The sequence below is a fragment of the Dendrobates tinctorius genome, unplaced genomic scaffold, assembly GCF_039654945.1.
Source record: "Dendrobates tinctorius isolate UK_male_01 unplaced genomic scaffold, ASM3965494v1 ptg000075l, whole genome shotgun sequence".
NCBI lineage: Eukaryota > Metazoa > Chordata > Amphibia > Anura > Dendrobatidae > Dendrobates > Dendrobates tinctorius.
Window position 1 is genome coordinate 47,225,192 of NW_027361743.1, and position 19,470 is coordinate 47,244,661.

Here is a 19,470-nt window from a genome sequence, read left to right on the forward strand (position 1 = left end):
GGTGTTTTTAGGAGACAGAATGCTGAGGTGCATCCAAAGAACACCATACCGACTGTGAAGCATGGGGGTGGCAACATCATGCTTTTGGGCTGTTTCTCTGCAAAGGGACCAAGACAACAGATCCCTGTGCATAAAAGGATGAATGGGGCCATGTATTGTGAGATTTTGAATGCAAACCTCTTTTCATCAGTAAGGGCATTGAAGATGAAACGTGAATGGGTCTTTCAGCATGATAATGATCCCAAGCACACTGCCAGGGCAACAAAGGAGTGGCTTTTGTAAGAAGCATATGAAGGTCCTGGAGTGGCCTAGCCAGTCTCCAGATCTCAACCCCATAGAAAAACCTTGGAGGGCTTTGAACGTCCGTGTTGCCCAGCGACAGGCCCAAAACATCACTGCTCTTGAGGAGATCTGCATGGAGAAATGGGCCAACATACCACCAACAGTGTGTGCCAACCATGTAAAGACTTAGAGAACACGTGTGAACAACCAACGTTTGCCAACAAAGAATATATAACAAAATATTGAGATGAACTTTTGTTAATGACTAAATACTTATTTTCCATAATAATTTGCAATATAAATCTTGCCAAATCAGACAAGGTGACTACATCTGGGCAATAAAAATGGAAAAAGCATATATAGAATGGGAGGAATAGGGCTAAGTGACAGCACATGTGAAAAAGACTTGGGTATACTAATAGATCACAGACTGAATATGAGTCAACAGTGTGATGCAGCAGCAAAAAAGGCAAATGCAATTCTAGGATGTATTAACAGAAGCATACAGTCTAGATCACGTGAAGTCATTATTTCCCTCTACTCCTCTTTGGTCAGACCTCATCTGGAATATTGTGTCCAGTTTTGGGCACCACATTTTAAAAAAGACATCAACAAACTGGAGCAAGTTCAGAAAAGAGCGACCAGAATGGTGACCGGTCTGCAAACCCTGTCTTATGAGGAAAGGTTGCAGGATTTGGGAATGTTTAGTTTGCAAAAGAGAAGACTGAGAGGAGACTTAATAGCTGTCTACAAATATCTAAAGGGCTGTCACATTGTAGAAGGATCAACTTTATTCTCATTTGCACAAGGAAAGACTAGAAGCAATGGGATGAAACTGAATGGGAGGAGACACAGATTAGATATTAGAAAAAACTTTTTGACAGTTAGAGTGATCAATGAGTGGAACAGGCTGCCACGAGAAGTGGTGAGTTCTCCTTCAATGGAAGTCTTCAAACAGAGGCTGGACAGACATCTGACTGGGATGATTTAGCGAATCCTGCTTTGAGCAGGGGGTTGGACCAGATGACCCAGGAGGTCCCTTCCAACTCTACGATTCTATGATTCTATGATTCTATGATTCTATGATTTTCTGGATTTGTTTTCTCATTTTGACTCTCATAGTTGTGGTCTACCTATGATGTCAATTACAGGCATCTCTCGTCTTTTTAAGTGGGAGAACTTGCACAATTGATGGTTTGCTAAATTCTTTTTTCCCCTACTATATATGTGGGGAGACAGATTATGGATGGCTTTGCAGAGGGTAGAAGCAGAGGAGTAGCGAGGACAACAGAGGATTAGTTGTGCATCAGAATTACAGACAGACTGGCGAGGTGTGATGATGTAATGGGGGATGATGACCTAGACCCCACATCTGAGTGACTTGGGCAGTTTGGAGCAAGAGGTGGTGGTCACGCTGCCCCAGCTGCACAGCAAACAAGGGAGCAGGGTGCAATAGCGCCAATGTCGTCCACTAGCCATTAAGTTTGCCGCTACTGCTGTTTCTCTGTCCATGTTGCTTCCTCCTCCTCATACTCCAATTCCTTCACCGTGTCCTCATCTGGTCAGAAAATGCGAGCAGTGAGTGCGTGGTTATGGCCTCCTCATTCTGCTGCCGTGCAGCACCATTTCTGCCTTTCCCCGCCTCATATGTGACATATCCGCAAATTGGAACTCCACCTTGCATATGCTGGAGAGACTTGGGAGCCACAGCAGGTGATAGTGAACCTTTTTACTGGTATTGCTATGGGGAGCAATATTGCATTTATTTGTTGAGTATTATCATCTGGTTCAGAGAAAGATTTGTATGTATCAATCTATTGTAGATAAAACAAGTAGAAATGATTCATGTTTCATGAGTGCCATTGGGTGTTTGCAATTCCTATTATGCATAAATTGGACCAATTGAAATGGGTGCTATTCAATCTCTGCAAAAGTTGTGCTTTAACTTAAGGCCCAGTCACACATAGCGATCTCGCTAGCGAGATCGCAGCTGAGTCACAAGTTTTGTGACAAAACAGCGATCTCACCAGCGAGATCGCTGTGTGTGACAGCGATCAGCGACCGGCCCCCCTGCCGGTATCACTGATTGCTGCAAGAAACCTCTGGACATTTTTTTCGTCGCTGATCTTCCGCTGGCCAGCACGCATCGCTGCGTGTGACAGGCGGGAGACCAGCGATCACCTGTAAAATAATAAAAAAAATTAAAAATATTGTTATTCTCACCTTCCGACGTCCTGCGCAGTCTTCCCGCCTCTCGCCATGCTCCGGTCCCAGTAATCCTTTGCAAGAATGACCGCGAGACTTCGCGATCCCGTGAGAACGGACGTCATCGCGGTAATTCTCGCAAAGGATTACTGGGACCGGAGCGTGGAGAGAGGCGGGAATGCTGCGCGGGACGTCGGAAGGTGAGAATAACAATATTTTTTATTTTAATTCTATTTTTGACATAGATCCATGGCATCAGCGCTAACGAACACAGCGATGCCGCGTGCGCGGCGTCGCTGTGCTAATCGCTGGTGAAGCTGTCTGTTTGACAGCTCACCACCAGCGATCACATAGCGACTTACCATCGATCCTGACATGTTGATATCGTTGTCGGGATCGCTGGTAAGTCGTTATGTGTGACTCCAGCTTTAGTCTTGAGGAGGACAAATCAGATAAGTCATCAAACTATTTGATAATGGAGGTATTATCTCCCTAGCTGCCCACTGGGTAAATAGAGTGGCATTTGGGCCTGAGGCAAAAAGTGTTTTGGCGCATGTCCTACCACCACAGAGGATGGCTGAATATTTCTTTGTCAATGTGGCCTCATCTTCCTCAACTGCCTACTCATCCAGCCAACATAACAATTGCAAGACCAACTTCAGCAAAGCCAGGGGGAAGCAACAGAAGGCTGCTCTAAAACTCATCTGTTTGGGGAAAAAAATACCACACCGTGCAAGAGTAGTGGATTTGCCTCATCTGGTCAACATCATAACACCTGCTGGACTAACTTCAGAACAGCCATGCGGAAACTACAGCAGGCTGTTTTGAAAATCATATGTTTGTGGGAAAAATTTAACACCACACAGGAGCTGTGAATGGGGATCAAATAACCGACAGATGTATGGTTGGTGCTGATAAACTTCAAGCCCAGCCTGGTGGTGTGCGATAATTGGCAAAATCTCACAGCAGCTCTGAGCCTAGCCGGTTTTATGCACATCCCTTGCCTGGCATGTGCTGAATTTGGTGGTGAACAGCTTCCTTAAAAATTGCACAGATATGTGAGATCTCTTGCTGTACGTGCAGCCATCTGTGTGCCCTTTTGGCGTTCTCAAGTTGATGCTGTTCGTCTGTCTGAGCTGCAGCTTCACTTCTGCCTTTCCGCTCACTGCCTCATATGTGACACACGAACAAGGTAAACCTCCAATTTGCATATGCTCAAAAGACTGTGCTAGCAGCAGCGCATGAAAGTGGAGTTTAGCTGCAGCCCGCACAGGTGAGTCACTCTGTGGAACAACACTGTCATGGTCTGTTGGCCATATTCTGTTTGGAGTGTTTAGGGTTAATCCAGATAGCCTCCTTTTGGCATCTTTGAGGCTTTTTATAGCCTCCTTGTGGGGCCATGCTTTGTCGGTTATACTTTTGCCCTCAGCTGAGTGTGTTGACCCCTGTGTGCCTGTGCCTTGTGCCTCTTTTCTAGCTTGCTTTCGTGGTTCTGACCTGGTTTTGTCCCCTGTTGTGATTTTGTCTTCTGATTCTGTACTGTGTAACTACTTCTCCAGCTTCTGACTTCTGCTACATCTCTGATTATTCCTGTTGGCCTGCTCCTAGTGTACTGCTTGCCTGACTCATTTTACTGACCTTGGATTGTCTTGGATTATGCTTGTCCACTGTGCTCCGTCATTTCCCTGGTGTCCGGTGGCACCCTTTCCCCCATCCTGTGCACCGGGGTCTCTGTAGCATCCCGTAGTCATCTATGGGAGCAGCATGCTAGGCCTCGCCTCCTTCCCCTCTGACCCGCTGTCACATGTCGCAGGTACTGTCAGTGCACTCACTTCCCGGCGCTCTGCTTACCACAGCCCTGCTGTACCGCTGCCAGTTCACCCAGCTCTTGGACGCTGTGAGAGCTGCTGTCACAGGCCTCAAGAGGCTCCTTACCACCACTGTCAGGACTGCTGCAACCGCTGGTGAGAGCCCACATGGCGGTTCCCCTGACAAACACCACTTCAAGACCAACGAGTGGGCCTCCATGCAAGATGTGTGTTCTGTGCGGTGCTGCTTTGAGTACTCCACAAACACGAAGGCCAATGCGGATGATGCCATCATCACCATTACTATCCCTTTTCTATGCCTACTAGAAAAACAAAGCTTCAGGCGATGATGGATGAGGTGGTGGCACAGGAAGAAGAGGCGGAGGAGGAGGAACAGGGACCATTCACACCATAATCGGCCAGGCATCCACACGTGTCTTTGAGGATGGGTTCCCAGACCAAAAGCAGCCAGATACACAAATGTTCAGCTAGTGGACATTTTTGGAGGATGAGTAGGAGAATGAGGACCAACCATGTTCGCAGCAGGGTGGTACTCAAACGAGCTCTCAACCATTACTGGAGCATGACCGGGGAATACAGAGGATTCAGATGCTACACCTCTCACTGAGGACAGTTTGTCATTGCCTCTGGGCAGCCTGGCACACATGAGGCAATACATGCAACTGTACCTGTACACTGACAGCCGAGTTGCCCGGATTGTTACAAGTGCTGATTACTGGGTGACCACCCTGCCGGATCCCTGCTACAAGCATTTTCAGGTAGTAAAACCAGCAGTATTTTCGCTACCAGCATATTTTTGAAGTTATGCATTATACAAACACGCTCCAGTGATGGATGTAATGATGATAGCGGGATCAATCAGGGTGGCCACCCAGTAATCAGCACTGGTAACAATACGAGCAATTCATTGATCATTAAGCATGCACTGCAGCATGTATTGACTCATGTGTGCCAGACTGATCAGAGGCAATAACAAGCTGTATGGTCTCAGTTCTCTGTATACCCCCAGCCACGCTCCATTGATGCCCCTGAGCTGACTTTTTAAAATGATTTATTTGGCTTATGAATGGCAACGAGATGGCTGATGCCAATTATTTATTTCCAACACTACTAGAATACACATAGCGGTCCTGAAAAATTATTTATTTGGCCTATAAATGGCAACAAGATGGCTGATGCCCTCTATTTATTTGTAACACTACTTGAAAACATACACTGGTCCAGAAATTTTTTTAGGCCTACTAATAGCAATGAGATGGCAGATGCCAAATTATTTCTCTGACTACCAGAAAACACATACCAGTTCAAAAAAATTACTATTTCTTTTGCCTAGAAAAGGCAACGACATGAATGATGCCAATTAGAATTGAGCGAAACGGGTCGGTTACATTCAAAAGTTGCCGACTTTCGCTGAAGTCGGGTTTCATGAAACGAAACCCGACCATAGTGTGAGGTCGGCCAAGAGGTCGGCGACCAGAGCGCCAAAGTCGCGTTTCAAAAGATGCTTCCAGCGCCCTTTTTCAGCCAATGACGGAGGACGCACACTGTGGGCAACGCGATGACATAGGCATGGTCACCACCATCTTTGAGAAGGGCATGCAAGTGATTGGCTGGCTTTGTTTGGCGTCACAGGGGCTATAAAAGGGCGTGAACGCCGACCGCCATCTTACTTATGCCGATCTTACCATAGGGAGAGCTGCTGCTGATGATGATTCTGTAGGGAGAGCGTTAGGCAGGGAAGAAGAACCAAAAAACTGCTTCTGCTGTTAGCGATTTCCACTTACAACACAACACTTTGTGTGAAGTGACAGGGGAGGCTCTATTTTTGTGCATCAGCTCTGTTGGTTATTAGGCTGCCTCATAAGGCTCCCTGATAGCTGCATTGCTGTTAGCACACTGCTGTGCAAACTGCTTTTTTAAAAGCAAAAATACTTTTCTTCCTCTTTTCTGCACAGTTACCAAGCATTCATTTTTCCACCCTTTTGTGTGTGCACTGTGCAGCAGTCCTGCTTATTAGGCTACCTGCATCCATACTTGGACTGAGAGCATCATTGTCAGCGTCCTTAAATCTCTAGTGAGATCCAAAATCTCACCAATCCTATAGACACCCTCCATCTTGTCATACACCATCCAATTTCAGCCTGTTACATTGAGGTGTAATCTCTACTGGACCTGAAACAATAGTTCAGCGTCCTCAAATCTATAGTGAGATTCAAATTCTCAACAATCCTATAGACACCCTACACCTTGTCATACACCATCCAATTTCTGTCTGTTACATTGAGGTGTAATCTCTCCTGGGCCAGAGACAATAGTTCTGCGTCCTCAAATCTATAGTGAGATTCAAATTGTCAACAATCCTATAGACACCCTACACCTTGTCATACACCATCCAATTTCAGTCTGTTACATTGAGGTGTAATCTCTACTGGACCTGAAACAATAGTTCAGCGTCCTCAAATCTATAGTGAGATTCAAATTCTCAACAATCCTATAGACACCCTACACCTTGTCATACACCATCCAATTTCTGTCTTGTTACATTGAGGTGTAATCTCTCCTGGGCCAGAGACAATAGTTCTGCATCCTCAAATCTATAGTGAGATTCAAATTCTCACCAATCCTATAGACACCCTCCACCTTGTCATACACCATCCAATTTCAGCCTGCTACATTGAGGTGTAATCTCTACTGGGCCTGAGACAATAGTTCAGAGTCCTCAAATCTCTAGTGAGATTCAAATTCTCACCAATAGTAGATACACCTTCTACCTTGTTTTACAGTACCACATAGCTGGTGGTGTTTTGTGTACATTTTCACAAAAATGAGCAAGTATGGTGGAAGACGCCATGGAAGTGGGCAGGGGTTGCCAGCTGGTCCCGATGGTGGTGGTGGTGGTGTTGCATCTGTTGGTAGTGGCAAAAGCACAATAGCACCTAAGGCAGGAGGTGTTGAGCCTGCGTCATTGTCTGGCTCCACAACGCCTCGAAGGCTCTCTTTTCTCGGAGTAGGTAAACCACTTTTAAAGCCGGAGCTTCAGGAACAAGTTTTGGCTTACATTGCTGACACAGCCTCCAGCTCTCTCTCCTCCTCTTCTGAAGTTTCAAAAAATAAAAGCACTGAGTCATCATTGGAGGCTCCTGGTCAGGAACAACACCTTTCCTTGTGTCCTTTACCCCTACCAAAAGTGAAGAATGTGGCAGGCCACACTACCGATTACTCCATGGAGCTCTTTTCACATACCATGCCTGGGTTAGCAAGTCAAATCGTGAATTCCCCAGTCCAAGATGAATCTGACATGGAGTGCACTGATGCACAGCCACTGCTAGATTTTTCTGCTGGTACATTCACTCAGAGCACTACATTGTCCTCGCAGTGTACTAAGGCAGAATCAGATCCTGATGAAACTCAGGTGCCCCTTCCCGCATACTATACCACCTTACACGGTGACACAGAGGAAGGTGCACATGAAATTGAAGAGGAGGTGATGGATGACCCAGTTGTTGACCCGGATTGGCATCCATTGGGGGAAGAGGGTGCCGCTACCAATAGCTCAGAAGAGGAGGAGGAGGATCCGCAGCAGGCAACGACATCGCAACAGCTGTTATCTGGCAGGACCGTAGCAGTCCAAAAACGTGTTACAAAAAACAAAAGAGTTGCTGGACAGCTTGGTCAGACGGTCAAATTAGCACAGCGTGCAAGGTCTCAAAATGTCTTCCATAGTAGGAAGAGTGCAGTGTGGCACTTTTTTGAACAAAATCCTAATGATCAGGCAAAAGTTATCTGTAAGAAGTGCGCAAAGACCTTTAGCCCAGGGAAAAATCTGAGAAATTTAAATTCCAGTTGCATGCTAAGACATTTAACCACCATGCACTTGCAAGCGTGGACGGACTACCAAACCTCACATACCACATGTGCACCTGCTCCGAATGAAGGTAGTCAGCAACGCTACATCGCTTCCCCCACTGTAAGCCCACCGGTTAGCACACCACCAGCAGCAAATGTCGAGGTGTCGTCGCAAGGGCAAAGCAGTCATGGAATCACAATGTTATTGCTACGAAAGACTAAATCTTGCAACACCACCAACACCATCACCATCACCAACCTTCTCTCAGTCCGCCATGTCCACAGCTAGTTCCACCATATGTAGCTCTCAAGTCCAGCTCACCCTACCAGAGACTCTGAGTAGGACAAGAAAGTACTTATCCTCTCATCCATGTACACTGGCTTTGAACGCCCACATTGCCAAACTAATCTCATTAGAGATGATGCCCTACCGGTTGGTTGAAAGCAAAGCTTTCGGCGAGCTCATGGCCTATGCAGTACCATGCTATGACCTGGGTTAATGAGGTGGATGCAGGGTCCACAGGGGACAGTGGTGGTGGGACAGTGCTGCCTAGCCCACGGTATAGGAAACAGTTGGCTGTAGGCGTTCGACCCTCCTTCTCCTCCTCCAGAAGCAAAAGCTCGTCCACAGAGCGCAGTCGCACGACCACTCCATCTGCAGCTGCCAGTGTTGCACACGAGGTGTCCCACTATCAAACAGCTAGTGGTAAGCATTAGCAGGCTGTGTTGAAGATGATGTGTTTGGGACACAAAAGACACACCGCGGAGGTACTGGCCAACTACTTGCTGCGACAAACTGAGTCATGGCTGGGCAGTCTACATCTTGAGGCAGGCAAGGTAGTTAGTGATAACGGCTGGAATTTTGTGGCAGCCATAGCCCTTTCAAAACTCAGACACATACCTTGCCTGGCTCACACCTTGAACCTGGTGGTGCAGTGCTTCCTCAATAATTATCCAGAATTAACACCCATAAGGTGCGAAGACTGTGCTCGCACATCCACTGGTTGCCCGTACACTCCAGTCGTATGCAGAAGCTGCAGCGATTGCTCCACCTTCCCAAGCACCACCTAATTATCGACGTTGCAACAAGGTGGAACTCCACCCTGCACATGGTTAGGAGGCTGTGCGAACAGAGGCAGGCTGTAATTCATTTGTGGGAGGATACACAGGCAGGCAGTTTGCAGGCAGACATGGAGTTGTCTGGTGTGCAGTGGTCAAAGCTGAAAGACCTCTGTAAAGTCCTTCAGTGTTTTGAGGAATGCACACAGCTGGTAAGCGCAGACGACGCCATCTAAAGCATGAGCATCCCACTTATGCGTCTGCTCATGCAAACTTTGACGCACATTAAGGAGCAGGCGTCTGTCTACAGCCGAGGAGGAAGAGGAGGAGGGAAGCCTTAATGACAGTCAGCCATTTAATGATGAGGGAAGTCTCGTGGACGAGGTGGAGGAAGAAGAGGAAGAGGACAGTGCATCATTGACACCTGGAACATTGGCCCACATGTCTGATTATGCCTTGCAGATACTAAAAAGGGACCCCCTCATTGCCAAAATGATGAACGATGACGACTACTGGTTGGCCAGCCTCCTGGATCCACGCTATAAAGGCAAATTCCAAAACATCTTGCCACAGGAGAACCTAGAGCTATTATTGGCTAACAAACAAGCAACTGGTAAACCGTTTGTTTGAGGCATTCCTAGCACACAGCGGTGGTGATGTTTTTCCAACAAGCCATAGGGCCAACATGAAAGAAATGTTCGTGGTGCACACAGTCGAAGTGGCGTTGGACACAGGGGTTTCATGACCATGTTTTGGACTGATTTTTCAAGTACCGCTCACACGACTGGTAATAGTTAGAGTTGAGCGACTTTTGGTTTTTTAGGGTCGCGTTTCTTTTCGTTAAACCCGACTTTTCCAAAAGTCGGGTCGAGCAAGATCGTCCGATTATAGGGAAAAGTCGGGGTCGTCCCGAAACACGAAACCCAATGTAAGTCAATGGGGAATAAAAGTCGGCAGTGAGAGGAGGACAGGAAACACACCTACAGTGCCCATTTGAATGCCAAAAGCATCAATTCTTCTTACTTAAGCTTGTCAACCTTAATTAACTTCAAAATACAAGTTACGCACTGAAAAATGGGGGTTATTTGGCTAAAGTTGTGGGGGGGGGGGCTGGCTGCAGGTTTTCATGTGCCCTGGGCGAAAGAGCGCCCCTTTAACACATACCACAACTCATCATGCTCCGATACGGCAGAGAAATAGCGGTATAGTACAATGAAAAATACCTCACTTTTTACATCTCATGACGAGGCCCATCTATTTCTCCATACAGAATCATTGGTCCCATATAATGTTTGAAACAGTATATGATGAGCTCCACATAATGCTACAGTATATGTTGGTTCCCATGGATGAAGCTCCACTGTCTTATGGGCCCAAATAATGCTCCAAACATAATGGGCCCCATTTCTAATGCTCTAGTGTATAATGGGCCCTGTAAATGCTGCTCCAGTGTCTGATGTCCACCTTTGGAATGTTCCAGTGTATGGTGGGCCCCATCTATCATTCTCCAGAGTATAGTGCTCCCCAAAAATTGCTGTCCCAACATTGAAAACAATCAAATAAGTCTCCTCGCTAGGGAATCCCTGTACTTGTCTGGACTCCTCGTCGTCCCCATCTTCCATCTCACTGCACAGTATTTCAACTTTGCAAGTGCTGTGATCCTGGGCAAGCAGGGGGGGCCCACTCGTTGGCGACGGCACTGGCACAGGGCCCCTGATAGTACGGTGGTGTGTCTGATGGCGGGTGGGCCGAACCTGCACTTTCATCTGCAGCTTCCTCTTTGTCACCGTGTAAGATGGAACTGTATATGGGAAGGGTAACCTGAGTTTCATCAGGGTCAGATTCAGGTTGTGTAGCGTGCGAGGGGAATGTAGTGGTCTGGGTCAATGTACCAGCAGATTCATCGAGCAGTGGCTGGGCATCAGTGCACTTGTGTCGCCCCCAGGAGTATGGTCGCCACAGTGGCATTACCTTCTTCCTAGGGAGTGTGATGTCATGCTTGGGAGCAACGAACGATCTCTCTAGCAGGTTAACTGATTGGGCGGCGTTATTCCCACGAGTCATGACCCTCCAAACAGCGTTCAAGAAGGCAAAGTGTTTGTTTTACGTGGGCAGTATGGTTGCAAAGCTGAACCTTAAAGGAATGTCCAGAAGGGCACCACCAGGAGTGGAGCCTACGGTTAAATTCGACTCCACCTGGGAAACCTCAACCATGCCAGCTACAGAACAGATGCACACATTGCAAGCTTAATTCCGTTAACGAACGAGACTCCGTCATGCCCCGCGGTCCGAGTCCGGTTTACTAGAGGGACACGTGAGGCTCTGGCACATGAGATTGGCCAATAACTGGTGTGTCATGCCCTTACATGTCCGTGGCTGCATGTGCGCTACACTGAAAAGGCCAGCGTTTGTCGCTTACAGGTGCAGATAACCCGCTGAACAACGTTAGTGATGGGGATCACTGATTACAATTATTACCCGCGAACAATGATTTCCCAGTAAGTGCAGGTCAACCGCAGTTCCGGAATTAGGCCTAACCGTCATTCCTGAAAAAATGAAAAACTTACGTGTGCAAACCACAGGTTCTGTAGCTTGCTTAACAGCTCGCCAGCCGTTCTCACGCCCAGTATGGATTACATGTGATTGCACAAAGGTGAGAAAGGGTACCGTATCCCCAGATAACATGTATGGATAGCGTACACATTCAAAATATATGTCTATACATCAGGAGGCAGGCTCAGACGGTGTTAGGCCCAGTATGGATTGCACGTGATTGCACAAAGGTTAGAAAGGGTACCGTTTCCCCGGATAACATGTATGGATAGCGTACACATTCAAAATATATGTCTCAGGAGGCAGGCTCAGACGGTGTTAGGCCCAGTATGGATTGCACGTGATTGCACAAAGGTTAGAAAGGGTACCGTTTCCCCGGATAACATGTATGGATAGCGTACACATTCAAAATATATGTCTCAGGAGGCAGGCTCAGACGGTGTTAGGCCCAGTATGGATTGCACGTGATTGCACAAAGGTTAGAAAGGGTACCGTTTCCCCGGATAACATGTATGGATAGCGTACACATTCAAAATATATGTCTCAGGAGGCAGGCTCAGACGGTGTTAGGCCCAGTATGGATTGCACGTGATTGCACAAAGGTTAGAAAGGGTACCGTTTCCCCGGATAACATGTATGGATAGCGTACACATTCAAAATATATGTCTCAGGAGGCAGGCTCAGACGGTGTTAGGCCCAGTATGGATTGCACGTGATTGCACAAAGGTGAGAAAGGGTACCATTTCCCTGGATAACATGTATGGATAGCGTACACATTCAAAATATATGTCTCAGGAGGCAGGCTCAGACGGTGTTAGGCCCAGTATGGATTGCACGTGATTGCACAAAGGTTAGAAAGGGTACCGTTTCCCCGGATAACATGTATGGATAGCGTACACATTCAAAATATATGTCTCAGGAGGCAGGCTCAGATGGTGTTAGGCTCAGTATGGATTGCACGTGATTGCACAAAGGTTAGAAAGGGTACCGTTTCCCCGGATAACATGTATGGATAGCGTACACATTCAAAATATATGTCTCAGGAGGCAGGCTCAGACGGTGTTAGGCCCAATATGGATTGCACGTGATTGCACAAAGGTTAGAAAGGGTACCGTATCCCCAGATAACATGTATGGATAGCGTACACATTCAAAATATATGTCTATACATCAGGAGGCAGGCTCAGACGGTGTTAGGCCCAGTATGGATTGCACGTGATAGCACAAAGGTTAGAAAGGGTACCGTTTCCCCGGATAACATGTATGGATAGCGTACACATTCAAAATATATGTCTCAGGAGGCAGGCTCAGACGGTGTTAGGCCCAGTATGGATTGCACGTGATTGCACAAAGGTTAGAAAGGGTACCGTATCCCCGGATAACATGTATGGATAGCGTACACATTCAAAATATATGTCTCAGGAGGCAGGCTCATACGGTGTTAGGCCCAGTATGGATTGCACGTGATTGCACAAAGGTTAGAAAGGGTACCGTTTCCCCGGATAACATGTATGGATAGCGTACACATTCAAAATATATGTCTCAGGAGGCAGGCTCAGACGGTGTTAGGCCCAGTATGGATTGCACGTGATTGCACAAAGGTTAGAAAGGGTACCGTATCCCCAGATAACATGTATGTATAGCGTACACATTCAAAATATATGTCTCAGGAGGCAGGCTCAGACGGTGTTAGACCCAGTATGGATTGCACGTGATTGCACAAAGGTTAGAAAGGGTACCGTATCCCCAGATAACATGTATGGATAGCGTACACATTCAAAATATATGTCTCAGGAGGCAGGCTCAGACGGTGTTAGGCCCAGTATGGATTGCACGTGATTGCACAAAGGTTAGAAAGGGTACCGTATCCCCGGATAACATGTATGGATAGCGTACACATTCAAAATATATGTCTCAGGAGGCAGGCTCAGACGGTGTTAGGCCCAGTATGGATTGCACGTGATTGCACAAAGGTTAGAAAGGGTACCGTATCCCCAGATAACATGTATGGATAGCGTACACATTCAAAATATATGTCTATACATCAGGAGGCAGGCTCAGACGGTGTCAGGCACAGTATGGATTTGACGGCCCAGATTACACAGCGGAGGAGCAGGGAGAGGTAAAGATTGCAAATGCTGGGGCCCTGCCCAAGCAAGGGGGGCCCACTCGTGGGCGTCGGTACTGGCACTGGGCCCCTCATAGTACAGCGGTGTGTCTGACGGCGGGTGTGCACCACCACCGTCAGAGACACTTGATTGCACTATGAGGGACCCTGTGCCAGTGCCCGCGCCCAAGAGTCGGCCTACCCACCTATCCAGGGCAACGGCACTCGCACAGTGTCGTGCGCTAGGTTATGACCCCGGCCATGGGGGGGAGGCAGCACAGTTAGGGAGTTTTAGAAAGTGGCATATGTTGATGTTGGACATTCAGCTGATGCAAAAGGCGAAATAGGTGAAGTCCCAGGAAGAGGTGGACCAAAGCAAGCCATTTCTCTGTCACCCTATGTGTCATCAGGGGAAGGTGGGACAAAATCCTTGGAAACCCATGCGTGGTTCATTTTAATGAAGGTTAGATCATCCACATTTTGGGTTGACAGACGGGTCCTTTTTTCTGTCAGGATTGATCCAGCTGCACTGAAGACTCTTTCCGATAGCACACTTGCAGCTGGGCAAGCGAGCTCCTGTAAGGCATATTGGGCCAATTCAGGCCAGGTGTCCAGTTTAGCGGCCCAATAGTCAAAGGGGAATGACCTGTGTGGGAGAACATCGATATTGGAGGAAAAGTAGTTTGTAACCATAGTTGACAACTGCTGTCTCCTGTCACTTTCCATCGATGCAGTATTACCAGTTGTGTGAGCGGTATTTGAAAAATCAGTCCACAATATTGTCATGAAACCCCTGTCTCCAACGCCACTTCTGCTGTGTGCACCACGAACACCTCTGCCAAGCTGCCCCCGGCCTGTACGGCTCGTGTGAGAACCATCACCACTGCTGTGTGCTGGGAATGCCTCAAGCAACTGATTTACCAGAGTTGCTTGTTTATTAGCCAATATTAGGTCAAGGTTCTCCTGTGGCATGATGTTTTGTAATTTGCCTTTATAGCGTGGATCCAGGATGCTGGCCAACCAGTAGTCGTCATCGTTCATCATTTTGGCAATGCGGGGGTCCCTTTTTAGGATCCGCAAGGCATAATCTGACATGTGGGCCAATGTTCCCGGTGTCAATGATGCACTGCGAGTGCTGGGTGGAGGAGCACTTTCTGGCAAATCCACATCCCTCCAGTCACGCACAAACCCTGTACCAGACCTTGCCACGCCAACATTTTCACTTGCCCCACGAGATGCATCCTCCTCCCCTAAGTAATCATCCCCATCATCATCCTCCTCCTCCTCTTCTTCCTCCACCTCGTCCAGGAGAGGTCCCTGAGCAGACAATGGCTGAATGTCATCAAGGATTCCCTCCTCCTCTTCCTCCTCATCAACATTGGCTGCAGACGCCTGCTCCTTAAGGTGCGTCAAAGTTTGCATGAGCAGACGCATAAGTGGGATGCTCATGCTTAGGATGGCGTCGTCTGCGCTTACCAGCCGTGTGCATTCCTCAAAACACTGAAGGACTTTACAGAGGTCTTTCAGCTTCGACCACTGCACACCTGTCAACTCCATGTCTGCTCTCAAAGTGCCTGGCCGTGTATCCTCCCACAAATGCATTATGGCCTGCCTCTGCTCGCACAGCCGCTCCACCATGTGCAGGGTGGAGTTCCACATGTTGCAATGTCGATAATGAGGCGGTGGTTGGGAAGGTGGAGCAATCGCTGCAGCTTCTGCATACGAACGGAGTGTACAGGCGACCGGCGGATGTGCGCGCACAGTCTTCGCACCTTCTGGAGCAGGGCTGTTAACTCCGGATAATTTTTGAGGAAGCATTGCACCACCAGGTTCAAGGTGTGAGCCAAGCAAGGTATGTGGCTGAGTTTTGAAAGGGCTATTGCTGCCACAAAATTACGGCCGTTATCACTAACTACCTTGCCTGCCTCAAGATGTACACTGCCCAGCCATGACTCAGTTTGTCGCTTCAAGTACTCGGCCAGCACCTCGGCGGTGTGTCTGTTGCCCAAACACATCATCTGCAACACAGCCTGCTGACGCTTTCCACTAGCTGCTCGATAGGGGGACACATCGTGTGCAACAGTGGCAGCTGCAGATGGAGTGCTCGTACGTCTGCGCTCTGTGGACGAGCTTTCGCTTCTGGAGGAGGAGGAGGAGGAAGAGGGTCGAACGCCTACAGCCAACTGTTTCCTATACCGTGGGCTAGGCAGCACTGTCCCACCACCGCTGTCCCCTGTGGACCCTGCATCACCACATTAACCCAGTGCGCAGTGATGGACACGTAACGGCCCTGGCCATGCCGACTGGACCATGCATCAGTTGTGAGGTGCACCTTTCCTCTCACTGACTGCTTGAGTGCATGGACAATGCGGTCTTTCACATGATGGTGGAGGGCTGGGATGGCTTTGCGAGAGAAGAAGTGGCGACTGGGTAGGTCATAGCGTGGTACTGCATAGGCCATGAGTTCGCGGAAAGCTGTGCTTTCCACCAACCGAAAGGGCATCATCTCAAACGAGATTAGTTTGGCAATGTGGGCATTCAAACCCAGTGTACGCGGATGAGAGACTGAGTACTTTCTTGACCTACTCATAGTGTCTGGGAGGGTGAGCTGGACTTGAGAGCTGCATATGGTGGAAGTAGCAGTGGACAGGGCGGACTGAGAGAGGGTTGATGATGGTGATGGAGTTGGTGTTCTTTCTGATGGCCTAGAATCAGTCTTTCGTTGATATAACAGTGGGATTCCCTGACTGCTGTGGCCTTGCAACGACACCTCAACATTTGCTGCTGTGCTAACCGGTGGGCTTACAGTGGGGGAAGCAATGTAGCGTTGCTGACTACCTTCGTTGTGATCAGTTGCACATGTGGCACTTGAGGTTTGGTGTTGTGTCCACGCTTGCAAGTGCATGGTGTTTAAATGTCTAAGCATGCAACTGGTATTCAAATTTTTCAGATTTTTCCCTCGGCTAAAGGTCTTTGCGCACTTCTTACAGATAACCTTTGCCTGATCATGAGGATTTTGTTCAAAAAAGTGCCACACTGCACTCTTCCTACTTTGGCAGACATTTTGCGGCCTAGCACGCTGTGATCTTTTGACCCTCTGGACAAGCTGTCCAGCAACTCTTTTGATGTTTGGAACCTGTCTTTGGAGTGCTCCGGGCCTGCCAGATAACAGCTGTTGCGATGTCGATGTCTGCTGTGGATGCTCCTCATCTGAGCTATTGGAAGCAGCACCCTCTTCCCCCAATGGATGCCAATCTGGGTCAACAACTGGGTCATCCATCACCTCCTCTTCTATGTCATGTGGACCTTCCTCTGTGTCACCGTGTATGGTGGTATAGTGTGCGGGAAGGGGCACCTGAGTCTCATCAGGGTCAGAATCTGGCTCTGTACACTGCGAGGACAATGTAGTGCTCTGAGTGAATGTACCAGCAGAATCATCCATCAGCGGCTGTGCATCAGTGCACTCCATGTCAGATTCATCTTGGCCTGGGTAATTCACCATTTGACTTGATAATCCAGGCATGATATTTGAAAACAGCTCCATGGAGTAATCAGTAGTATGGCCTGCGTCATCCTTCAATCTTGGTTGGGGTGAAGGACACAAGGAAAGGTGTGGTTCATGAACATGAGCCTCCAATGACAACTCAGTGCTTTTACTTTTTACAACTGAAGAAGAGGAGGCGATAGAGCTGGAGGCTGAGTCAGCAATGTAAGACAAAACTTTTTCCTGATGCTCTGGCTTTAAAAGCGGTTTGCCAACTCCTAGAAAACTAAGCGTTCGAGGCCTTATGTAGCCAGACGATGACGCAGGCTCAACACCTCCTGCATTCGGTCCTATTTTGCTCTTGCCACTACCATCAGATCCACCACCAACACCATCATTACCAGCTGCCAACCCCCGCCCAATTCCACGGCCTCTTCCACCAGCCTTCCTCATTTTTGGTAGAAATGTAGACAAAATCCAACAAACTATATAGTAATGTAAAACAAGGTACAAGGTGTCTATAGGACAGGGGAGATTTTGAATTTCTGCAGACACTTGTGGACACTGGACACTTTTGGATTGTGTGAGGCCCACTGATATCTGAGCGCTATGTGACAGGCTCGATGGCACAGCTGTGACCAAAGTGACTAGAGGATAAGGGAGATTTTGAATCTCTGCACACACTTTTGGACACTGGACACTTTTGGATTGTGTGAGGCCCAATGAATATCTGAGCGCTATGTGACAGGCTCGATGGCACAGCTGTGACCAAAGTGACTAGAGGATAAGGGAGATTTTGAACCTCTGCACACACTTTTGGACACTGGACACTTTTGGATTGTGTGAGGCCAACTGATATCTGAGCGCTATGTGACAGGCTCGATGGCACAGCTGTGACCAAAGTGACTATAGGATAAGGGAGATTTTGAATCTCTGCACACACTTTTGGACACTGGACACTTTTGGATTGTGTGAGGCCCACTGATATCTGAGCGCTATGTCACAGGCTCGATGGCACAGCTGTGACCAAAGTGACTAGAGGATAAGGGAGATTTTGAATCTCTGCACACACTTTTGGACACTGGACACTTTTGGATTGTGTGAGGCCCACTGATATCTGAGCGCTATGTCACAGGCTCGATGGCACAGCTGTGACCAAAGTGACTAGAGGATAAGGGAGATTTTGAATCTCTGCACACACTTTTGGACACTGGACACTTTTGGATTGTGTGAGGCCCACTGATATCTGAGCGCTATGTGACAGGCTCGATGGCACAGCTGTGACCAAAAGTGACTAGAGGATAAGGGAGATTTTGAATCTCTGCACACACTTTTGGACACTGGACACTTTTGGATTGTGTGAGGCCCAATGAATATCTGAGCGCTATGTGACAGGCTCGATGGCACAGCTGTGACCAAAGTGACTATAGGATAAGGGAGATTTTGAATCTCTGCACACACTTTTGGACACTGGACACTTTTGGATTGTGTGAGGCCCACTGATATCTGAGCGCTATGTCACAGGCTCGATGGCACAGCTGTGACCAAAGTGACTAGAGGATAAGGGAGATTTTGAATCTCTGCACACACTTTTGGACACTGGACACTTTTGGATTGTGTGAGGCCCACTGATATCTGAGCGCTATGTCACAGGCTCGATGGCACAGCTGTGACCAAAGTGACTAAGGATAAGGGAGATTTTGAATCTCTGCACACACTTTTGGACACTGGACACTTTTGGATTGTGTGAGGCCCAATGAATATCTGAGCGCTATGTGACAGGCTCGATGGCACAGCTGTGACCAAAGTGACTAGAGGATAAGGGAGATTTTGAATCTCTGCACACACTTTTGGAAACTGGACACTTTTGGATTGTGTGAGGCCCAATGAATATCTGAGCGCTATGTGACAGGCTCGATGGCACAGCTGTGACCAAAGTGACTAGAGGATAAGGGAGATTTTGAATCTCTGCACACACTTTTGGACACTGGACACTTTTGGATTGTGTGAGGCCCACTGATATCTGAGCGCTATGTCACAGGCTTGATGGCACAGCTGTGACAAAAGTGACTAGAGGATAAGGGAGATTGGATTGCTTTTAAAAAA